Source organism: Bombina bombina, chromosome 3, assembly GCF_027579735.1.
Source record: "Bombina bombina isolate aBomBom1 chromosome 3, aBomBom1.pri, whole genome shotgun sequence".
NCBI classification, from domain to species: Eukaryota; Metazoa; Chordata; class Amphibia; order Anura; family Bombinatoridae; genus Bombina; species Bombina bombina.
In genome coordinates this window covers 647,243,380-647,266,102 of record NC_069501.1, presented here as the reverse complement: position 1 = coordinate 647,266,102, position 22,723 = coordinate 647,243,380, and the positions used below count along the sequence as shown (strand labels likewise).

The 22,723-nt window shown below is 37.5% G+C and overlaps 1 long non-coding RNA gene across 1 annotated transcript in view; it reads left to right on the top strand.

The window, feature by feature from the left end:
* Window positions 1–556: 556 nt before the first annotated feature.
* The window catches only part of LOC128653835 (uncharacterized), a 33,187-nt gene continuing 11,020 nt past the window's right edge, over window positions 557–22,723 (top strand). Inside the window, exons 1-4 of the long non-coding RNA XR_008401395.1 lie at window positions 557–643; window positions 3,983–4,115; window positions 9,115–9,209; window positions 14,659–14,735. This is a non-coding gene — a long non-coding RNA (uncharacterized LOC128653835). The remainder of the gene's footprint in view (window positions 644–3,982; window positions 4,116–9,114; window positions 9,210–14,658; window positions 14,736–22,723) is intronic.

The following is a 22,723-nucleotide window of genomic DNA, read 5'->3' as shown; positions in this document are numbered from 1 at the left end:
TAGGATTTAAAAAAAAAATATATATATTTTTTTTTTTTTAAGATTAGGGATTTAATGGACTGTAAAAGAGCTGCTTGCCCTTTTAAGGTAGTAAAAGAGCTGAATGCCCTTTTAAGGGCAATGCCCATACAAATGCCCCTTTAGGGGCAATGGGTAGTTCAGGGTTTTTTAGTGTTAGTTTTTTTTATTTTGGGGGGTTGGTTGGGTGGGGGTTTTTACTGTTAGGGGTAATTGGTATTTTTTTTAAAGTAAAAGAGCTGTTTAACTTAGGGCAATGCTATGCAAAAGGCCCTATTAAGGGCTATTGGTAGTTTAGTATTAGATTAGGGAATTTTTTTATTTTTGGAGGGATTATTTATTTTTATAGGGGTATTAGTTTAAGTTTAATTTTTTTATTTTGGATAGCTTTGTTTATTTTTTTCTGCAATTTTACATTTTTTATTTTTAGTAAAATTAGCATGGGGGGTTTGATGTTTAGTGTAAAGGAATCTTCCACAGAGTTATGCGCAACTGACATTTAGTTTTATTTGAAGTATCCTGTATCTTTCTTGAAAATGTTTTGCTTCTTTTCAGGGATATAACAGCACTGGTAATTAATGTATTGCCCTTATGTGCTCTTTTTCATGTACTGGATTCAGCAATTGTAAGTATACAATTATTTATTACAATAGTACACCAAAGCTATGAAATTACATTAAGCTTTTCATGAACCTCACATGATTTTCTGTTAAAATCCAACTACTATTAATAAGATACAAAGAGTAGAAAGAGGGCGCCACAATAGCGTGATACCGTCTGGATATGCAGGTACAAATATAAGTAAGTATTATGCTTACCAAATGGTGTGGCACTGTGCTGTGACCAGTGCAAGAAAGCAGGCTAGCACTTATCAGTGGCTAGTACACTGTGGAAGCCAAGCTTCAAAGACACTTGTCCTAGTTGTATCTTTGTATATGCCTCCTGTTGGCCGGACTCCAGGTGCTGCAAAGGTGTAATCTTTTGTGTGTTGTTCAGTTGGTATTGATAAACCACAACACAGACAACTTCAAATAAAATGGCTTTTAATACTTATGACGCATTTCTCAACCTCAACCAGGTTGTTTCATCAGATAAAACAACCTGGTTGAGGTTGAGAACTGATAAGTGCTAGCCTGCTTTCTTGAACTGGTCACAGCAAAGTGCCACACTATTTGGTAAGCATAATACTTACTTATATTTGTACCTGCATATCCAGACGGTATCACGCTATTGTGGCGCCCTCTTTCTACTCTTTGTATTTTAACAGTTGTCCTATACTCTCTGGGATTAAGAGGAGCAGCCTGATTCACCATACCTATTAGGAGGATATCTTTATTCCTTCAAAGTTACTATCAGCTTATGGACATTTCACGGGACTAATACGGTAGACCTGATCTACTATATTCAAAGTATTTCACCTTGTTTTACATTGCATGTGTTATTTTTCTTTTATAACATCAGCGCTCTTTTTTATCCCTTTATTGGGATACGTTCACTATTAATAAGAATTTCAATTTAATAATTTCTGCAAAATTACTTATCTTTTTTACATCAAGATTTTCAAATATACAAATTGACGTTATTCTTTTATTTCTATATTTTTGGCAACATGGAGACAGATAAGTTATTTACCCAATGCTGTGTAGAAAAAAAGAAAATAAAAATTAAAAACATTTACAGTTATAAGCATATAATTAAAATATAACAGTTTAAATTTATTGTAAAATTAATTTAATAAAATAAAGAAATCATTTAAAAACAACAGGAAAATGAAAATACAAGGAAAGTAATTAATATTATCACACTCAGTAACCTAGATTGCCATTTTGCTTCAAATCAGGCCTATATTAAAGTGAATGTAAATGTTAATGCTAAAGTGCCCGGTTTTTAAAAATTCGATTAAAAACAGGTGCACTTTAATTCATCAAAATTTACATTTCACTCCTGTTGTGAAAAAAAACTTACCTTTTAATCTTGACAGCCGATCCAGATTCCTCCACCCATCGCAAAGCCTCTTCCTGGGTCTAAAATGAGGAATCCGGCTTCCTCCAATCATGGTGTTGAATCAGACACTGATTCCCCCGGGGGAAGACGTGATTGGATGATGACCTATCCATCATTTCTGACGTCAGAAATGGCTTGCGACGACCGGAGGAAGCTGGAGCTGCTGTCAAGTTTAAAAGGTAAGTTTTTTTTCACAACAGGAGTGAAATGTAAATTTTGATGAATTAAAGTGCCCCTGTTTTTAATCAAATTTTTAAAAACCGGGCCCATTAGCATCAAAATTTACATTCACTTTAACTTTGATTGGTGAAAATTGCCTATTGATTAGACCAGCATTCCTGTCATGTGACTACTAAAATTGTATCATTTATATGTCTTGCTTGATGTTAAGTAGACTTTTTGCAACATATGTAGTATTTATAAATCCAGTGCTAATAAAAGCATTTATCTGCAATGGGGCCAAACCTCCCCCACTCCCCAGAAGTAATGTATAACTAATTAACCTCTTATATTAGTATTGTGTACTGGGGGGGGGGGGTTAATTGTAAATGTCTCAATAACCCAACTATACAGTAATTAAAGGGACAGTCAGCACTAGAATTGTTGTTGTTTTAAAAGATAGATCATCCCATAATTAGCTGTTCCCCAGTTTTGCATAACCAAAACAGTTATAATAATATACGTTTTACCTCTGTAATTACCTTGTATCTAAGCCTCTGCAGACTGCCCCCTTAGTTCAATTCTTTTGATAGACTTGCATTTTAGCCAATCATTGCTCACCCCTCAGTAAATTCACATGCATGAGCTCAATATTATCTATATGAAACACATGAACTAACACCCTCTAGTTGTGAAAAACTGTCAAAATGCATTTAGATTAGAGGCGGCCTTCAAAGTCTAAGAAATTAGCATATGAGCCTACCTAGTTTTAGCTTTCAACTAAGAATACCAAGAGAACAGAGCAATATTGGTGATAAAAGTAAATTGGAACGTTGTTTAAAATTGTAGGCCCTATTTGAATCATGAAAGTGTTTTTTTGACTTGACTGTCCCTATTAACCACAGGAGGAATTGAGATGAGTGCTAGCAAGTGATGACTATTTTCGATCATGATAGTGGAAAGCTTAATATAATATAAACTTCTAATTCAAGACAACATAAGCATGCAGTTGAGCACGAGTTAGTGTGTTAAATAGCATGGGGCCTATTTATTATGTGTCTGTCCGACATGATCCGATCAGTGGATCATGTCCGACAGACATCGCTGAATGCGGAGAGCAATACGCTCTCCGTATTCAGCATTGCACCAGCAGCTCTTGTGAACTGCTGGTGCAACGCCGCCCCCTGAAGATTCACGGTCAATCGCTCGCTCGCAGGGGATGTCAATCAACCTGATTGTATTCGAGCGGGTTGAATTACGGAGATGTCTGTCCGCTGCCTCAGAGCAGACGGACAAGTTATGGAGCAGAGGTCTGAAGACTCGCCAGAAACACGGGCCCACAAGCTCCATACAGAGCTTGATAAATGGGCCCCATATGCAAAATTGAGAACATGAATAAGTAAGGAAATATCTTTTTTGAATTCACCATTATGGTCATAATGCTGACTTATTGTGTTTGTGCAATGAGATTCTCATTATTTTAGTCAGATTTGTCAGGTTACATAAATAGATAGGGGATTTGCCTTATTAAAACTAGATATATGTTAAATCATAGTGTGAGTTTAGTAAGCCCCATTACAGTTTGCTCTTCTATTACGCTCTAATTCTACAATGATTTCGATGGGTTTTTTTTATATAAAAACCTGACCAAATAAAATAATTTAATAAGCAGGAACCAGACACAATTCTGGTAATGATTTAGATATAAATGAAATAACGCAAAGAGAAGCAGACACATTTCGGAAGGGACACGTGCTATTTTAATTACAATCTTACCCAGTGTTCTGTTTTTTCCCTGCAGTGCATATTTAGTGGACTTCTCAGAGGAATTGGCAAACAGGGAATAGGAGCTTTAGCATACGGCATTGGATATTGTGTCTTTGTTTTCCCTATTGGAGTTCCGCTTATGTTTGTAGCAAAGCTTGGAATAGGAGGTGAGTCACTGTGATTTAATTAATTTATTATAAAAATAAATATGGTAAGCTATCGAATAAAAATGAGCAATTTGTTTACAGAATTATCACAAAGTTAAAATGATGAATGAAGGAAAATGCATAAGATAAACACACTCAAACATATACACACACACAAATGTAACACATGTGCGCATACACAAACACGCATGCACAAACACATGCACACATAAACAAATACCCACACACACGTACACAAACAAGCACACATACATAAACACACCCACATACATGCACATGTACACACACATGCACACATATACATGCAACAAACACATACATGCAGACATATACATGCAACAAACACATACATGCACACATATACATGCAAGAAACACATACATGCACACATATACATGCAACAAACACATACATGCACACATATACATGCAACAAACACATACATGCACACACACATATACATGCAACAAACACATACATGCACACATATACATGCAACAAACACATACATGCACACATATACATGCAACAAACACATACATGCAGACATATACATGCAACAAACACATACATGCACACATATACATGCAACAAACACATACATGCACACATATACATGCACACATATACATGCAACAAACACATACATGCACACATATACATGCACACATATACATGCAACAAACACATACATGCACACATATACATGCACACATATACATGCAACAAACACATACATGCACACATATACATGCACACATATACATGCAACAAACACATACATGCACACATACAAACATTCACACACAATTACATGATAAGTAAAAATGTAAAATTAAAGTTGAGATGTCTTTTGCTTCTATGATATTAATTTAGCCATATTCTCCATGGCAAGCTGGGATATAACACATGACTTTTTGTTCACAATCCTGAAACAGATTGGTATGTAATATCTTATATCAGAAATTACTTAAATAAATACAATCTATAAAATGTTATGGGTGTTCCATTTTGGATGAATACCATTCACAATTGCACAAACAAACCTCCATTTTAGGTTACTTCCAAAACTTACACTTACAAGTGATTAAGCATGTGGGTAACATATCCCTTCACCATAAGATGAACCATAAGGTTCCTCTGTTAGTCAATTTAGTCATTTTGAGGCTGGCACCAGTACAGAGAATTTTCTTAACTATCGGCTAGATTACGAGTTTTGTGGTAAGAGTTGCTTGGTGCTAACTTGCAAGTTATTATCACCGCTCACCTCCCTATAGCGCTGCTATTACAGGTTTTCATAAACCCGGAGTTAGCAGGCAATATTGCAGCGTAAAGCAAAATTGAGCTCCATACCGCACACAAATACCAGCGCTGCTTTGAGCTGGTTTTATGTGCTTGTGCACTATTTCCTCATAGACATCAATGGGGAGAGCCGGCTTAAAAAAAGCCTAACACCTGCAATAAAGGAGCGTAAAGCTCCATAACGCAGCCCCTTTGATTCCTATGGGGAAAGAAAATTTGTTTAAACCTAACACCCTAACATAAACCCTGAGTCTAAACACCCCTAATCTGCCACCCCCGACATCGCCGCCACCTACATTACACTTATTAACCACTAATCTGCTGCAACCGACATCGCCGCCACCTACATTACACTTATTAACCCCTAATATGCCCCCCCGACATCGCCGCCACCTACATTACACTTATTAACCCCTAATCTGCTGCCCCCAACGTCGCCGCCACTATACTAAAGTTATTAACCCCTAAACCTAACCCTAACACCCACTAACTTTAATGTAATTAAAATAAATCTAAATAAAACCTACTATTAATAACTAAATAATTCCTATTTAAAAATAAATACCTATAAAATAAACCCTAAGCTAGCTACAATATAACTAATAGTTACATTGTACCTATCTTAGGTTTTATTTTTATTTCACAGGCAAGTTTGTATTTATTTTAACTAGGTAGAATAGTTAGTAAATAGTTATTAACTATTTACTAGCTACCTAGCTAAAATAAATACAAATTTACCTGTAAAATAAAACCTAACCTGTCTTACACTAACACCTAACCTTACACTATAATTAAATAAATTACATGAATTAAATACAATTAACCAAATTACAAAAAAAACAAACACTAAATTACACAAAATAAAAAAGAAATGATCAAATATACACATATAGTGGTGGCGATGTCCGGAGTGGCAGATTAGGGGTTAATAATTTTATTTCAGTGTTTGTGATGCGGGAGGGCCTCGGTTTAGGGGTTAATAGGTAGTTTATGGGTGTTAGTGTACTTTTTAGCATTTTAGTTATGAGTTTTATGTAGCATAAAACCCATAACTACTGACTTTCAGTTTACGGTATGGATCTTGATGGTTTAGGGTGTACCGCTCACTTTTTGGCCTCCCAGGCAAACTCGTAATACCGGCGCAAAAGAAGTCCCATTGAAAAAGGACTTTTTGAAAGCTGCGGTAGTTACGTTGTGTTACGGCCAAAATAAAATACGGCTAGATTACGAGTGTGCGGTGCAGCTAGACCTGCAAGACTCATAATACCAGCGGTAGTGAAAAGAGCCTTAACGCTGATTTTTCACTCATAATCTAGCCGTATTTTATTGGTTCTCAATATGTGACTGAGCTCATGAGTTTTCTCTACCTCCTTATTTAGATTACATCCTGATAGATATTAGGTTTGGTTCATGAATACTGATTAGGCTTTTAAGGGGTCTCCTTGTTATGATGGGATCATGTTTAAAATAGGCTTTATTTACAATTTCTAATGTTTTGTTAGTGGTCGTTCCTGTCATTAACTTGTATAGAGCTGAGAGAACCACTAGCAAAGAGGGAAAACAATAATTACACCATACTCACTTTGGAAACAGAATGGGTTATGTAAATGTTTGTTGTAAAATATTTGCATGTTTGTTTTATTAGGGTAAAGTAGTATAAAGACATCAGAAAAACATGCTGTGAGAATTCCAGGGCATTATACAGATATGATCAGTATTTTTCACCTAAACCTCATTTAAGCATGTGGAATTCATAAATACTGTTGCCCTAGAATAGCATTTCTAAACCTGACAAGATTGTCTTGTGTTTCTTTTTCTTCAATTTTTCTAGATGTTTTTAAGTTTTCTTTTGTGCATATGTTAGAGTAGATAGTTTTTTATAGGGAGCTTTTTCTTTTAGTTTGTAGTAATGCTTTGTAGATGATATCCTTAAAGGGAGGGTCTACAATAAAATTGTTATTGTTTTAAAAGATACATAATCCCTTTATTACCCATTCCCCAGTTTTGCATAACCAACAGGGTTATATTAATATACTTTTTACCTCTGGGATTAACTTGTATCTAAGAACCTTCTGAAAGCCCCCTGATCACATGACTGTGACTGTTTATTATCTATTGACTTGCATTTAGCATTGTGTTGTGCTAAATCTTAAATAACTTTATGTGCCTGAACACAGTGTTATCTATATGGCCCACGTGAGCTATCAAGTCTTTTGTTGTGAAAAGCAATTTAAAACGCATGTGATTAGAGGCAGCCCTCAAGGACTTTAAATTAGCATATGAGCCTACCTAGGTTTAGGTTTAACTAAGAATACCAAGAGAAAAAAGCAAATTTGATGATAAAAGTAAATTGGAATGTTGATTAAAATTACATGTCCTATCTGAATAATTAAAGTTTAATTTTGACTAGGCTGTCCCTTTAACAATGGCCCTTGTTCTATAGGAGGGGGGATTTAGAAGCCCCTGTTGCCCACCATTTTATTAAGGCTAAACATAACATTTCTCAACTCAGGTTTCAGATTATAGAACAGGTACATAGACCCAGGAGAGGAGGTAATAGGGAAAATTTATTAAAGAAAAGAGAAGCTTTTTGGATCTTTAAGTTAGGGACTTTGCAACCAAAAGGTATGAATAGAGATCTGGATTGGTCTATTTTCTTATGAAATTGGATATTATTCTTCAAAATGACTGCTTTCCATGATTTTAAATTAGTTTTTAAGTGATTTTTGAGCACTTTGTTCTTTTTTGTATCATTTGTTGAAGGATTGTGAAAATAAACAAATGTAATGATGCAATAATATAAATCACCACTAGAGGGTGTAATACTATTGAAAGGTTGTAATTTACCAGCTGTTTGCTAATTGTTACTTAATTACACCTGTGTATAGGTATATAAGGACATGCTTGAGTGCCATTATGTATTCTCTGTGTGCATCTGTTTGGGGGGTTTGCAGGAACCCTGGCAGCGAGCATTGGGCATTTAAGGGTGCTGGACTTTTGACTGTTTCCTTGTTCTATAGGGCCAGAAATTGTTAGTTGCAATATAGATGCAACTCCACTGATTTTGGAGCATGAATTTGTGCCCATTCAGCCAAAAGAGCTTTTGTGAGGTCAGGTGAGAAAGTTTGGCTCTCAATCAGTGTTCCATGGAAACCTATTTCATGGAGCTACTGAGGCACAGTTATTGTGAGGATGTTGCTTCCAGAGGCAGTTTGGAACTCTGCAGTGCATGGTCAACTAATTTGTGGCTTGCCTGTTTTTGCTGCTAGATGCTTCTCCTTTACAAAAAATGCACTTGCAATTGACCTGAGAAGATCTAGTTGGGCAGAAATTTCACAAACTGACTTGTAGCAACAGGGGCATCCTATGATAGTGCCATGTTTAAAGTTTCTGAGCTCTTCAGTAAGACTGCCAATGTTTGTGTATGGATATTTCATGGGTACGTACTGATTTTTTTTTGCCCCAGTTAGCAATGGGTGTGGCTGCAAAACCTGAACTCAATAATTAGCAGGTGGTCCATATACTTTTGGCCATATAATGCATCTTCTAAAACATCAAGATTCAATATTTCTGGAGTATTTATGTGTTTAAAAAAGAGAAATAACTTATTTGTACTTATCGCATTAAACCATGATAATGTTATATTAAGAAACTGCTCCAAAAATAAGTGTTTTTAGTTTTTTACTTCTTTTCACAGGCTTTTGGATTGGAGTAATTATTTGCTATTTTGTTATCAATATTTTCTTTTCAATTTACTTTTGGAAATTAGACTGGAAGAATGTAACAATAAAGGTATGTAAAAGAATTGTATTGTTTGAACTGCTTATACCTTTTCATATGAAATCAGAACAAAACATCCCAAAACCTACTATATTACAATTTGTGATGTTGTCATATTAGAAGTTCTAATGTTAGTTATAATCACCATGAAAGTATTTTTAAATGAGAAATGCTGACAATCGCTTATGGTTAAATAACCAACTTGATTAAAGACTAAGGAACACAAGTAGAATACAGACATTTTCAGAGAGAGGTTGATTATAAAGAAACAAGCCAACAGAATGCAGATGTGCAGAGAGATGGAAAGGCTTTCAACAGGGCCAGACTGTGAATACAAAGCAGCACTGGAAAAATATGAAGACCCATCCTATTTTTCATTGAGTCAATAGAATGTACACACACCATTTTTCTCAAGAGTATTACTGGGTTCCCCCTATATATATATATTTTCAGGACATAATTATATTAGTTTGCAATCTTTATAAACCCTTTTATTCCCTTTTAATTTTTTTAAAAAAACGGCTGTTTTACAGACCCGCTCTCTGCGCTCTTCTGAGCGGGTCTGTTTTATTCACACAGCGCATCAGGCCAGCTGTATAGTCACAGCCCGGCCCGACCGCGCCATAACACTAAGTGCAGCTCGCTCCTGCTCTGTCTGACAGCAGGAGCGAGCTGCACTGTGTATAATGGCGCGGTCGGGCCGGGCTGTGACTATACAGCTGGCCCGATGCGTTGTGTGAATAAAACAGACCCGCTCAGCAGAGTACAGAGAGCGGGTCTGTAAAACAGCCGTTTTTTTAAAAAAAGCAAAGGGAATAAAAGGGTTTATAAAGATTGCGCTAATATAATGTTATATAATTCTGCACTATATGCAGAATTATATAACATTTTTTTGAGGTTTACTGTCCCTTTAAATGTCCAGTTTTTTAAAGTCCCAGAACATTACTTAATGTTAAAAGTCTCCTTTGCCTTAATACATTTAAAATATGGAGCAGAATGAAGTGAAGGGTAGTCAAGGGTTTTAAATAACTACTGCTTACATGTATTACTAGCCATCAGAAGACATAGGCCTCTAGTTATCAAGCCGTCAACCTCAAAAACGCTGGAATTCCGCAGCGTATTTGTGGCGAGGCTGATTCGCCTTAGTTGTCAAGCCCTGCTGCCCGGCAAAAGTAAAATATAGTGACATAAGCTTCGATCCGCTGGACTCAGTCCGACACAGATCGATTCTTACGTCACTCCAGATGTTCCGAACACAAGTTCGGCACAATCTGACTACTTTTGGAAGTTATCAAATGACTACCAGGTACGCTCTGCACTTTTCCGGCCCAGCGTACGGATCCCATAAGAATCAATGGGAGTCTGACCATAGCGAAAGTTCATGTTCGCTGCTGCCCGACATCCCATTGATTCCTATGGGAGATGTGTACACCTAACACCCTAACATGTACCCAGAGTCTAAACACCCCTAATCTGCCCCCCTACACCACCGCAACTAAATAAATTGTTTAACCCCTAAACCGCTGCTCCCGGACCCCGCCGCCACCTATATTAAACTTATTAACCCCTAATCTGCCCCCTACACCGTCGCTACCTATAATAAATTTATTAACCCCTATCCTGCCCCCTATACCGCCGCCATCTATATTAAACGAATTAACCCCTAAACCTAAGTCTAACCCTAACACTAACACCCCCTAACTTAAATATAATTTAAATAAAACGAAATAAGTTTACTATAGTTAAATAAATGAATCCTATTTAAAACTAAGACTTACCTGTAATATAAATCCTAAAATAGCTTCAATATAACTAATAGTTACATTGTAGCTATTTTAGGATTTATATTTATTTTACAGGCAACTTTGTATTTATTTTAACTAGGTACAATAGCTATTAAATAGTTAATAACTATTTAATAACTACCTAGCTAAAATAAATACAAATTTACCTGTAAAATAAAACCTAACCTAAGTTACAATTACACCTAACACTACACTATCATTAAATTAACTAAATAAATTAATCCTATATAAAACTAAATACTTACCTGTAAAATAAACCCTAATATAGCTGCAATATAACTAATAGTTACATTGTAGCTATTTTAGCATTTATATTTATTTTACAGGCAACTTTGTATTTATTTTAACTAGGTACAATAGCTATTAAATAGATATTGACTATTTAATAGCTACCTAGTTAAAATAATTACAAAATTACCTGTAAAATAAATCCTAACCTAAGTTACAATTAAACCTAACACTACACTATCATTAAATAAATTAACTACAAGTACCTACAATTAAATACAATGAAATAAACTAAACTAAAGTACAAAAAAACAAACACTAAATTACAAAAAATAAAAAAATATTACAAGAATTTTAAACTAATTACACCTAATCTAAGCCCCCTAATAAAATAACAAAGCCCCCCAAAATAAAAAAAATGCCCTACCCTATACTAAATTACAAAAGTAATCAGCTCTATTACCTTACCAGCCCTGAACAGGGCCTTTTGCGGGGCATGCCCCAAAGAAAACAGCTCTTTTGCCTGTAAAAAAAAACACAATACCCCCCCCCACATTACAACCCACCACCCACATACCCCTACTCTAACCCAAACCCCCCTTAAATAAACCTAACACTACCCCCCTGAAGATCTCTCCTACCGTGTCTTCACCCAGCGGCCGAAGTCTTCATCCGATCGGGCAGAAGAGGACATCCAGACCGGCAGAAGTCTTCATCCAAGCGGGGCAAGAAGAGGTCTTCCATCCATCAGAAGTCTTGATCCAGGCGGCATCTTCTCTGTTCATCCATCCGGAGCGGAGCGGCAGCATCCTGAAGACATCCCACGCAGAGCATCCTCTTCTTTCTTGATCCTGACGACTAGGTGACTGTACCTTTAAGTGACGTCATCCAAGATGGCGTCCCTTGAATTCCGATTGGCTGATAGGATTCTATCAGCCAATCGGAATTAAGGTAGGAAAAATCTGATTGGCTGATTCAATCAGCCAATCAGATTCAAGTTCAATCCGATTGGCTGATCGAATCAGCCAATCAGATTGACCTCGCATTCTATTGGCTGATCGATCAGCCAATAGAATGCGAGCTCAATCTGATTGGCTGATTCGATCAGCCAATCGGATTGAACTTGAATCTGATTGGCTGATTGAATCAGCCAATCAGATTTTTCCTACCTTAATTCCGATTGGCTGATAGAATCCTATCAGCCAATCGGAATTCAAGGGACGCCATCTTGGATGACGTCACTTAAAGGTACAGTCACCTAGTCGTCCGATCAAGAAAGAAGAGGATGCTCTGCGTGGGATGTCTTCAGGATGCTGCCGCTCCGCTCCGGATGGATGAACAGAGAAGATGCCGCCTGGATCAAGACTTCTGATGGATGGAAGACCTCTTCTTGCCCCGCTTGGATGAAGACTTCTGCCGGTCTGGATGTCCTCTTCTGCCCGATCGGATGAAGACTTCGGCCCGCTGGGTGAAGACACGGTAGAGAGAGATCTTCAGGGGGGTAGTGTTAGGTTTATTTAAGGGGGGTTTGGGTTAGAGTAGGGGTATGTGGGTGGTGGGTTGTAATGTGGGGGGGGGTATTGTGTTTTTTTTTACAGGCAAAAGAGCTGTTTTCTTTGGGGCATGCCCCCGCAAAAGGCCCTGTTCAGGGCTGGTAAGGTAATAGAGCTGATTACTTTTGTAATTTAGTATAGGGTAGGGCATTTTTTTATTTTGGGGGGCTTTGTTATTTTATTAGGGGGCTTAGATTAGGTGTAATTAGTTTAAAATTCTTGTAATTTTTTTATTTTTTGTAATTTAGTGTTTGTTTTTTTGTACTTTAGTTTAGTTTATTTCATTGTATTTAATTGTAGGTACTTGTAGTTAATTTATTTAATGATAGTGTAGTGTTAGGTTTAATAGTAACTTAGGTTAGGATTTATTTTACAGGTAATTTTGTAATTATTTTAACTAGGTAGCTATTAATTAGTCAATAACTATTTAATAGCTATTGTACCTAGTTAAAATAATACAAAGTTGCCTGTAAAATAAATATAAATGCTAAAATAGCTACAATGTAACTATTAGTTATATTGTAGCTATATTAGGGTTTATTTTACAGGTAAGTATTTTAGTTTTATATAGGATTAATTTATTTAATGATAGGAATAACTAATTTAATAAGAGTATTATTTATTTAGATTTATTTAATTAATATTTAAGATAGGGGGGTGTTAGGGTTAGTGTTAGACTTAGGTTTAGGGGTTAATAATTTTATTATAGGTTGCGGCGGTATAGGGGGGGCAGGATAGGGGTTAATAAATTTATTATAGGTGGCGATGGTGTAGGGATGCAGATTAGGGGTTAATAAGTTTAATATAGGTGGCGGCAGGGTCCGGGAGCGGCAGTTTAGGGGTTAAACAATTTATTTAGTTGCGGCAGGGTATGGGATCGGCAGGATAGGGGTTAATAAATTTATTATAGGTGGTGGCGGTATAGGGGGGCAGGATAGGGGTTAATAGGTATTATGTAGGTGGCGGAGGGGTCCGGGAGCAGCGGTTTAGGGGTTAATACATTTATTATAGTTGCGGCGGGGTCTGGGAGCGGCGGTTTAGGGGTTAATACATTTATTATAGTTGCGGCGGGGTCTAGGAGCGGCGGTTTAGGGGTTAATAACTTTATTTAGGTTGCGGGGGGTCCACCGGGGGCGTCGGTATAAGGGGGTGAACAGTAGTGTTTAGTGTGGGCTGCTTAGTGACAGGGGATATTAATAAGTGCTAGATAGAAAAGCCGAAGAGCAGCGATGATCGGAAGAGTGCTAACTATCACAGTCCGGCTGCTCATCGCCCCGTACTTGGTGTGCGGTTTTTGGACAGCTTTTTTAATAACTTTGGTGAGCGTATATTAGGTCTGCGCGGCGATGTGAGGCGGGCGTATTGGGGCCGGCGATGGCAGGTAAGTAGACATGTTGATAACTAGAGGCCATAACATTAACAGCCAAGAGGTACAACTGCTCATTTGGTAGAATCAAGAGAGTGGGCTATTTGCAGGGGGTGTTGTTACCATTGTGACTAGTTAACTACAGATTTACAGTATTTTTGTAGAGGATAGCGGCAACCCTACCTACACCCAGTTTATACATGACTTAATTTCAAAGTGTGAAAATCCTTATCCATAGTGTGATCTGGAGAAGCCACTCAAAATAGTGTGTTACCCTGTCTCACAGTGTGACATACTGTAACTAGACATTAGAAACCATTTAAATAAGGGCTAAAACTTTCAAGGAAATACTTTGTTACATTAATATGTATTGTTCAGAAGAGAAAAGAAGAGAGATTATACAGCTACATCATCTACATTAAAACATAAACACTACACATTTTATTGTTAATCACATTTTTAAAAACATTATCACTAATGTTCCTCAATATTAATCTAATTATTTTTAGGCCCAAGAGCGAGCTGGATATGGTTCCCATAAAGGAAAGTGCTACAGATTTCAATTGCAGCAGTACTGATAAACCAGGTATCTGTTCCATTTAAAAGCAGATATAAAAACAATGTCTTATTAATTAATTAGTACTTTTTCTTCTATTTTTAATTAAATGTAAATGTTGGCCAGCTACTCAAAACATTTTCATAATTAAAGTTCATATGCCTCTCTTGCTTTGCTATCTCTACGTTATATATCGTGCTTATGTTGTCTGCTCTGTTTTCTCAAATATTTATATTTTCTCACTAATAAGGTGAAATGTTTGTGCATTATAGTAGTATCATTATTTCACCATAAAACACAATGGGGTGAATTCTAATGTTTCTGCCCCCCCATATTGGAAAAGCTTAGAAACAGACTCTTTCTGACAAAGGGATCACAATCTTTCTTAGTTAAAACACAGCTGAGATTGTTAATCACATCAGATTAATCTAGAACTTGGTACTGCTGATAATGGATGCCGATAACCTTTTGTCATTTTCTTAAGTTAACAGTGCTCACACTCACTGAGATTACAAGTTGCGCGCTATACCAGGTGCATATATAACGCAAAAACATGAGTGGTATCGCACTCTCCCATAGAGCTGCCATTACAAGTTACAGAAAAACCTCCTAGTGCTGTGCGATCAGCACCATACTGCACAAAACCCAAGGTCTGATTGTGCACGGCTTCCCCCCATAGACATCAATGGGGAGAAAGTGTTAGAAAAAAACTAACACCTGCGATTGGGAATGGCAGATCGCCGTAACACAACCCCATTGATGTTTATGGGAAAGAGAACGTTATGTAAAACACCCTAACATAAACCCCTAGTCTAAATACCCCTAATCCCCCCCGCCCTCCTGACATCGCCGACACTGAATACATTTATTAACACTTAAAACCGTCGGCCCCTCACATTGCTACTAATAAAATAAACCTATTAACTCCTAACCCCCCCCCCACATTGCTACTACTATAATAAACCTATTAACCCCTTAACCGTCGTCCCCCACATTGTAACTACTATAATAAACCTATTAACCCCTAAACCGCCTGCCCCCACATAGCCGACACTAAATAAACTTATTAACCCTTAAACCACCGGCCCCCACATCGCTACTAATAGAATAAACCTCTAAACCCCTAAACTGCCGGCCTCCCACATCGCTACTAAAAAAATAAATCTATTATCCCGTAAACCACCACCCCCAACATCGCTATTACTATAATAAACCTATTAACCCCTAAACCGCCAGCCCCCCACATCACAACTACTATAATAAATGTATTAACCCCTAAAATGCCACCCCCCACATAACAAAGACTAAACTAAACCTATTAACCCCTAAACTAACAAAGACTCAACCAACCCCCCAAAATAAAAAAAACTAACTCTAAAAAAAACCTAAGCTACCCATTGCCCCTAAAGGGGCATTTGTATGGGCATTGCAAAAAAAAGGGCATTCAGCTCTTTTGTGCCCAATGAAATAAAAAAAGGCCTGATCTAAAAAAAAACACCCAAAAAAATAAAACAACCCCCAAAGGTTAACTCCCAAATAGGTACTCACCGTTCCTGAAGTCCGGCGGAAAAGGTCTTCTTCCAGGCGGTGAAGGTCTTCTTCTAGGCACGGACATCCTCATCCAGTTTGGGGACATCTTCATCCATGGTGAAGGTGGCGCGGAGCAGAGGTGACCGCGGAAACAGGAGCCATCGAGTGTGGAGGATCCTCTTCGTACGATTGTCGCCGCACACTATATATATATATATATATATATATATATATATATATATATATATATATAGTTCAAATCAGCAAATAGGATTAGAGCTGCTTAAATCCTATTGGCTGTTCAAATATAGAAGAGGTCCCCGTGCTGGATGGAAGAAGACCATCACCGCCTGGAAGAAGACCTTCTTCGCTGGACTTCAGAAATGGTGAGTACCTAGTTGGGGGTTAGACTTTTTTTAAAAAAAATTGTGTGTGTTTTTTTTAGATTATGGCTTTTTTATTTTATTGGGCACAAAAGAGCTGAATGCCCCTTATTTTGGGGGGTTGGTTGGGTGGGTGGGGTTTACTTTTAGGGGGAAATTTGTAATTTTTGTAGGTAAAAGAGCTGCCCTACAAAAGGCCCTTTTAAGGGTTATTGGTAGTTTATTGTTAGGTTAGGGGGTGTTTTAATTTTGGGGTGGCTTTTTTTTGTTATTATAGGGCTATTAGTTTAGGATTAATTTTTATTATTTTAAAAAATTTTGTTTATTACTTTTTGTAATCTAACGGCTAGATTTAGAGTTTGGCGTTAGCCGTCAAAAGCAGCGTTAAGGGGTCCTAACGCTGCTTTTTACCGCCCGCTGGTATTTAGAGTCAGGCAGGAAAGGGTCTAGCGCTCACTTCGTTACCCCGCGACTCCAGGCTGACCGCAGATCCCCTTACGCCAATTGCGTATCCTATCTTTTCTATGGGATCTGCCTAATGCCGGTATTTGGAGTCTTGGAAGAAGTGAGCGGTAGGCCCTCTACCGACAAGACTCCTACCGACAAAAAAAGTCAGTAGTTAAGAGCTTTATGTGCTAACGCGGGAATATAAAGCTCTTATCTACTGTACACTAACACCCATAAACTACCTATGTACCCCTAAACTGAGGCCCCCCCCCCACATCGACGCCACTATAATACATTTTTTTTTAACCCCTACCCGGACACCGCCGCCACCTACATTATAGCTATGAAACCCTAATCTGCTGCCCCTAACATAGCCAACACCTATATTATATTTATTAAACCCCTAATCTGCCCCCCCCCAACATTGCCGCTACCTTACCTACACTTATTAACCCCTAATCTGCCGACCGGACCTTGCCGCCGCTATAATAAATGTATTAACCCCTAAACTGCCGCACTCCCGCCTCGCAAACACTATAATAAATTTTATTAACCCCTATCTGCCCTCCCTAACATCGCCGCCACCTACCTACAATTATTAACCCCTAAACCTAACTCTAACCCTAACACCCCCTAACATAAATATAATTTAAATTAAACAAAATAATATTCCTATAATTAAATAAATGATTCCTATTTAAAACTAAATACTTACCTATAAAATAAACCCTAATATAGCTACAATATAAATAATAATTACATTGTATCTATTTTAGGATTTATATTTATTTTACAGGCAACTTTGTATTTATTTTAACTAGGTACAATAGCTATTAAATAGTTATTAACTATTTAATAGCTACCTAGTTAAAATAATTACAAAATTACATGTAAAATAAATCCTAACCTAAATTACAATTAAACCTAGCACTACACTATCATTAAATTAATTAAATAAATTACCTACAATTAGCTAAACTAAAATACAATTAAATAAACTAATCTATAATACAAAAAAACAAACACTAAATTACAAAAAATAAAAAAATATTACAAGAATTTTAATCTAATTACACCTAATCTAAGCCCCCTAATAAAATAAAAAAGCCCCCCAAAATAAAAAATTCCCTACCCTATTCTAAATTACAAAAGTAATCAGCTCTAGTACCAGCCCTTAAAAGGGCTTTTTGCGGGGCATTGCCCCAAAGTAATTAGCTCTTTTACCTGTAAAAGAAAATACAATACCCCCCAACATTACAACCCACCACCCACATACCCCTATTCTAACCCACCCAAACCCCCCTTAAAAAAAACCTATCCCTAACCCCCTGAAGATCTCCCTACCTTGAGTCGTCTTCACTCAGCCGAGCCGAAGTCTTCATCCAATCTGGGCGATGTCGTCCTCCATCCGGTAGAAGTCTTGATCCAAGCGGCAAAGAAGAGGTCCTCCATCTTCTTCCAAGCGGCATCTTCTATCTTCTGTCTTCCGGATCCATCTTCATCCCGCCGACGTTGAACATCCTCCTTCCCTGATGGACTAACGACAAATGAAGGTTCCTTTAAGGGACGTCATCCAAGATGGTGTCCCATGAATTCCGATTGGCTGATAGGATTCTATCAGCCAATCGGAATTAAGGTAGGAAAAATCTGATTGGCTGATTCAATCAGCCAATCAGATTGAAGTTCAATCCGATTGGCTGATCCAAGCAGCCAATCAGATTGAGCTTGCATTCTATTGGCTGTTCCGATCAGCCAATAGAATGCGAGCCCAATCTGATTGGCTGATTGAATCAGCCAATCAGATTTTTCCTACCTTAATTCCGATTGGCTGATAGAATCCTATCAGCCAATTGGAATTCGAGGGACGCCATCTGTGTCTTCTCATACCTTGTAACTGTCTACATGCCAGACAGTGGAGCAGGTAAGGACTTTTTCTTCCAGATGGGGAGACCATGCACTTAACAAATTAAGACCACAGCTTTTTTATTGGGACAATCCTGTTGTATGGGTTACACTAGGGCATGAAGCAGGCACTGTAGCATGTGTGAGACTAACATTTTAACTCTTTAAGAAGAAAGGGTAAAATATTTTTATCAGGATTTATTTTCTGACACATATTTACTTGATAAAAAAATACAAGTTTAAACTGAAAGTAAGGCTGAAGTTTCTATTTCAGCAACTTATTCATTTCCCCTTTGCTTTAAAATAAATGCTGCAACATTTTAAACTGTCAGGTTTTAAAAAACGGTTATTTCTGGTACTCAGTGTACCAAGAAGCTATTTTTAGTGCCTCTCTGTGTTGCGGCAGTAATTTGAGCTTGGCAGTTGCAGTCACATGACCGGCTTTACTTCATAACGTTTCTGAGGAAAAAGTTGTTGTAAGGCACCTTAGTAATTGAGGTGTGGCGTTGCCCTGAGCAGTATTTTAAAAGTTTATTTGATGTTATTTAAAAGTTTTTTCTTAACTTTTCTCACATAATTTTAGCTGAGGATTGATCCTAATTTGGGATAAAATTTAAAGGGTATTTCTTCCTTAGCTTATTTTAATTGAATATTAAAATCTTTGAAACTTATCTGTACAAGTTTATTTACTGTTTCACAACATGTCTGATATGGAGCGAGAGCCTGCTCTCATGAATTCATGCTTATTATGTTTAGATGCACAAATTGCAGCTCCTATGCAATTTTATTCTTCATGTGTCAAGAAAACCTTGCAAAATAAAGGTAAAATTTTTTAGCCTAATGTCTCTCAGGATAATGCTTTTAAAATAATACCTCAGCTTTCTCCTGCTACATCCCAATCATAAATGGAGTCACATGCAGTGCTCTGTGGTTCCTCTATAACTCCTAGAGGAGTTTATTTAAAAGCAGAAATTGCTGCCTAAGTTTCTTCAGCAGTATCTGCGGCATTAGCTGCCATTCTCAGATTACAGGGAAAATGCAAGAGAAAATCTAGAAATTCAGAAAGTAAGGTGCCTGCCTCAGTTCTGCTTCGCAAGTTGCCTTTCTCATAAGTCTGATGAGGAACATACATTGGGACTTTCTGAGGGTGAAATCTCAGACTGTATAATTGCTTCTTCTGAGACTGAGATGGTACCCTTCAGATTTAAGCTTGAACACTTTTGTGTATTGTTAAAGGAGGTTTTAGCTACTTTAGATGACTCCGATACCCCTGTCGTTGTCACTCCTAAGAAATCTAGGAAACCTAGTTTTTTTGATGAACCTTCCACTTCGGAGGTGTTTTCCTGTGCCGGACCGTGCTAGGAAGATTATCTCACAGGAATGGGAGAAACCAGGTGTGTCTTTTTCCCCATCTCCCATTTTTATGAAAATGTTTCCTGTTGAGGACTCCATTAAAGACCCTTGGTATACTGTACCCAAAGTTGAAGGGGCCATTTCCACTGGCTAAGAGAACCACTATTCCTATTGAGGATAGCCCGCTCTTTTAAGGATCCGATGGACAAGAAGCTGGAGGCTTATTTGAAAAAGATTTATGTTCATCAAGGTCTCCAATGGCAACCTGTGGTGTGAATTGCCACCGTGACTAGTGCGGTATCTTATTGATTCAATGCCTTGTCTGATTCTCTTCAAGTAGAGACTTCCTTGGATAAAATTCAAGATAGGATTAAAGACTTCCTCTGAGGAAGGAACTCCTGATTCAGGGTCCTTTCCTTCATCCAAATCACATTTCTCTGAAGCTGACTGCTTGGAGATTGAACGCTTAATTCTGTCTAAGCGAGTTTTTTCTGGTCGTTCATTGAGACCATGATTCAGGCTCGCAAGCCTGTTACTAGAAAGATGTACCATAAGATATGGCGTAAATATCTTTATTGGTGTGAATCCAAGGGCTACTCTTGGAGTAGAATTAGAATTCATAGAAATTTATCTTTTCTTCAGGAAGGCCTGGAGAAGGGATTGTCAGTCAGTACCCTGGAGGGTCAGATTTCTGCTTTATTAGTTTTACTACATAAATGTTTGGCGGATGTGCAAAATGTGCAATCTTTTTGTCAGGCCTTGGTCAAAATCAGGCCTGTCTTTAAGACTGTTGCTCCTCCTTGGAGCCTTAACCTTGTTCTTAAAGATTTACAGCTGACTTTGTTTGAGCCATTACATTCCATAGACATTAAGTTGTTATCTTGGAAGGTTTTGTTTCTTTTTGCTATCTCTTCTGCTCAAAGAATCTTATGAAGTCTCAGCTCTGCTGTGTGATTCCCCTTATTTTATTTTTCATGCCGATAAGGTGGTTCTTCGTACTAAGTTAGGTTTCCTTCCTAAGGCCTAGATTTAGAGTTTTGTCGGTAAAGACCCGCGTAGCTAACAAAGCTTTTTTTCCTACCGCTGCTTCCAAACAACGCTGGTATTTAGAGTGGTCTGAAGGGCTGCGTTAGGCTCCAAAAAGGGAGCGTTGAGCCGAATTTACCGCCACTTCAACCCTCAATACCAGCATTGCTTACGGTAGTGGTAAGCTGGCAAAACGTGCTTGTGCCCGACTACCCCATAGGAAACAATGGGTCAGTTTGGTATGAAAAAAAACCTAACACCTGCAAAAAAACAGCGTTAAGCTCCCAACGCAGCCCCATTGTTTCCTATGGGGAAACACTTTCTAAGTCTGCACCTAACACCCTAACATGAACCCCGAGTCTAAACACCCCTAACCTTACACTTATTAACCCCTAATCTGCCGCCCCCCGCTATCGCTGACACCTGCATTACACAATTAACCCCTAATCTGCCGCTCCGGACACCGCCGCCACCTACATTAGACCTATGAACCCCTAATCTGCTGCCCCCAACATCGCCGACAGCTACATAATATTTATTAACCCCTAATCTGCCCCCCCAACATCGCCGCCACCTAACTTCAAGTATTAACCCCTAATCTAAGTTAAGTCTAACCCTAACACCCCCCTAAATTAAATATAATTTTAATCTAACAAAATAAATTAAATATTATTAACTAAAGTCTTCCTATTTAAAACTAAATACTTACCTGTAAAATAAACCCTAATATAGCTACAATATAATGAATAATTACATTGTAGCTATTTTAGGATTTATATTTATTTTACAGGCAACTTTGTATTTATTTTAACTAGGTACAATAGCTATTAATAGTTAATAACTATTTAATAGCTACCTAGTTAAAATAAATACAAAATTACCTGTAAAATAAATCCTAACCTAAGTTACAATTAAACCTAACACTACACTATCAATAAATTAATTAAATAAATTACCTACAATTACATACAATTAAATAAACTAAACTAAATTACAAAAAAACAACAAACACTAAATTACAAAAAATAAAAAAAGATTACAAGAATATTAAGCTAATTACACCTACTCTAAGCCCCCTAATAAAATAAAAAAGCCCCCCAAAATAATAAAGTCCCTACCCTATTCTAAATTAAAAAGTAACCAGCTCTTTTACCAGCCCTTAAAAGGGCTTTTTGAGGGGCATGCACCAAAGTAATCAGCTCTTTTGCCTGTAAAAAAAAAATACAACCCCCCCCTACATTAAAACCCACCACCCACATACCCCTACTCTAACCCAAACCCCCATTAAATAAACCTAACACTACCCCCATGAAGATCTCCCTACCTTGAGTCGTCTTCACCCAGCCGGGCCGAAGTCTTCATCCGATGGGGCAGAAG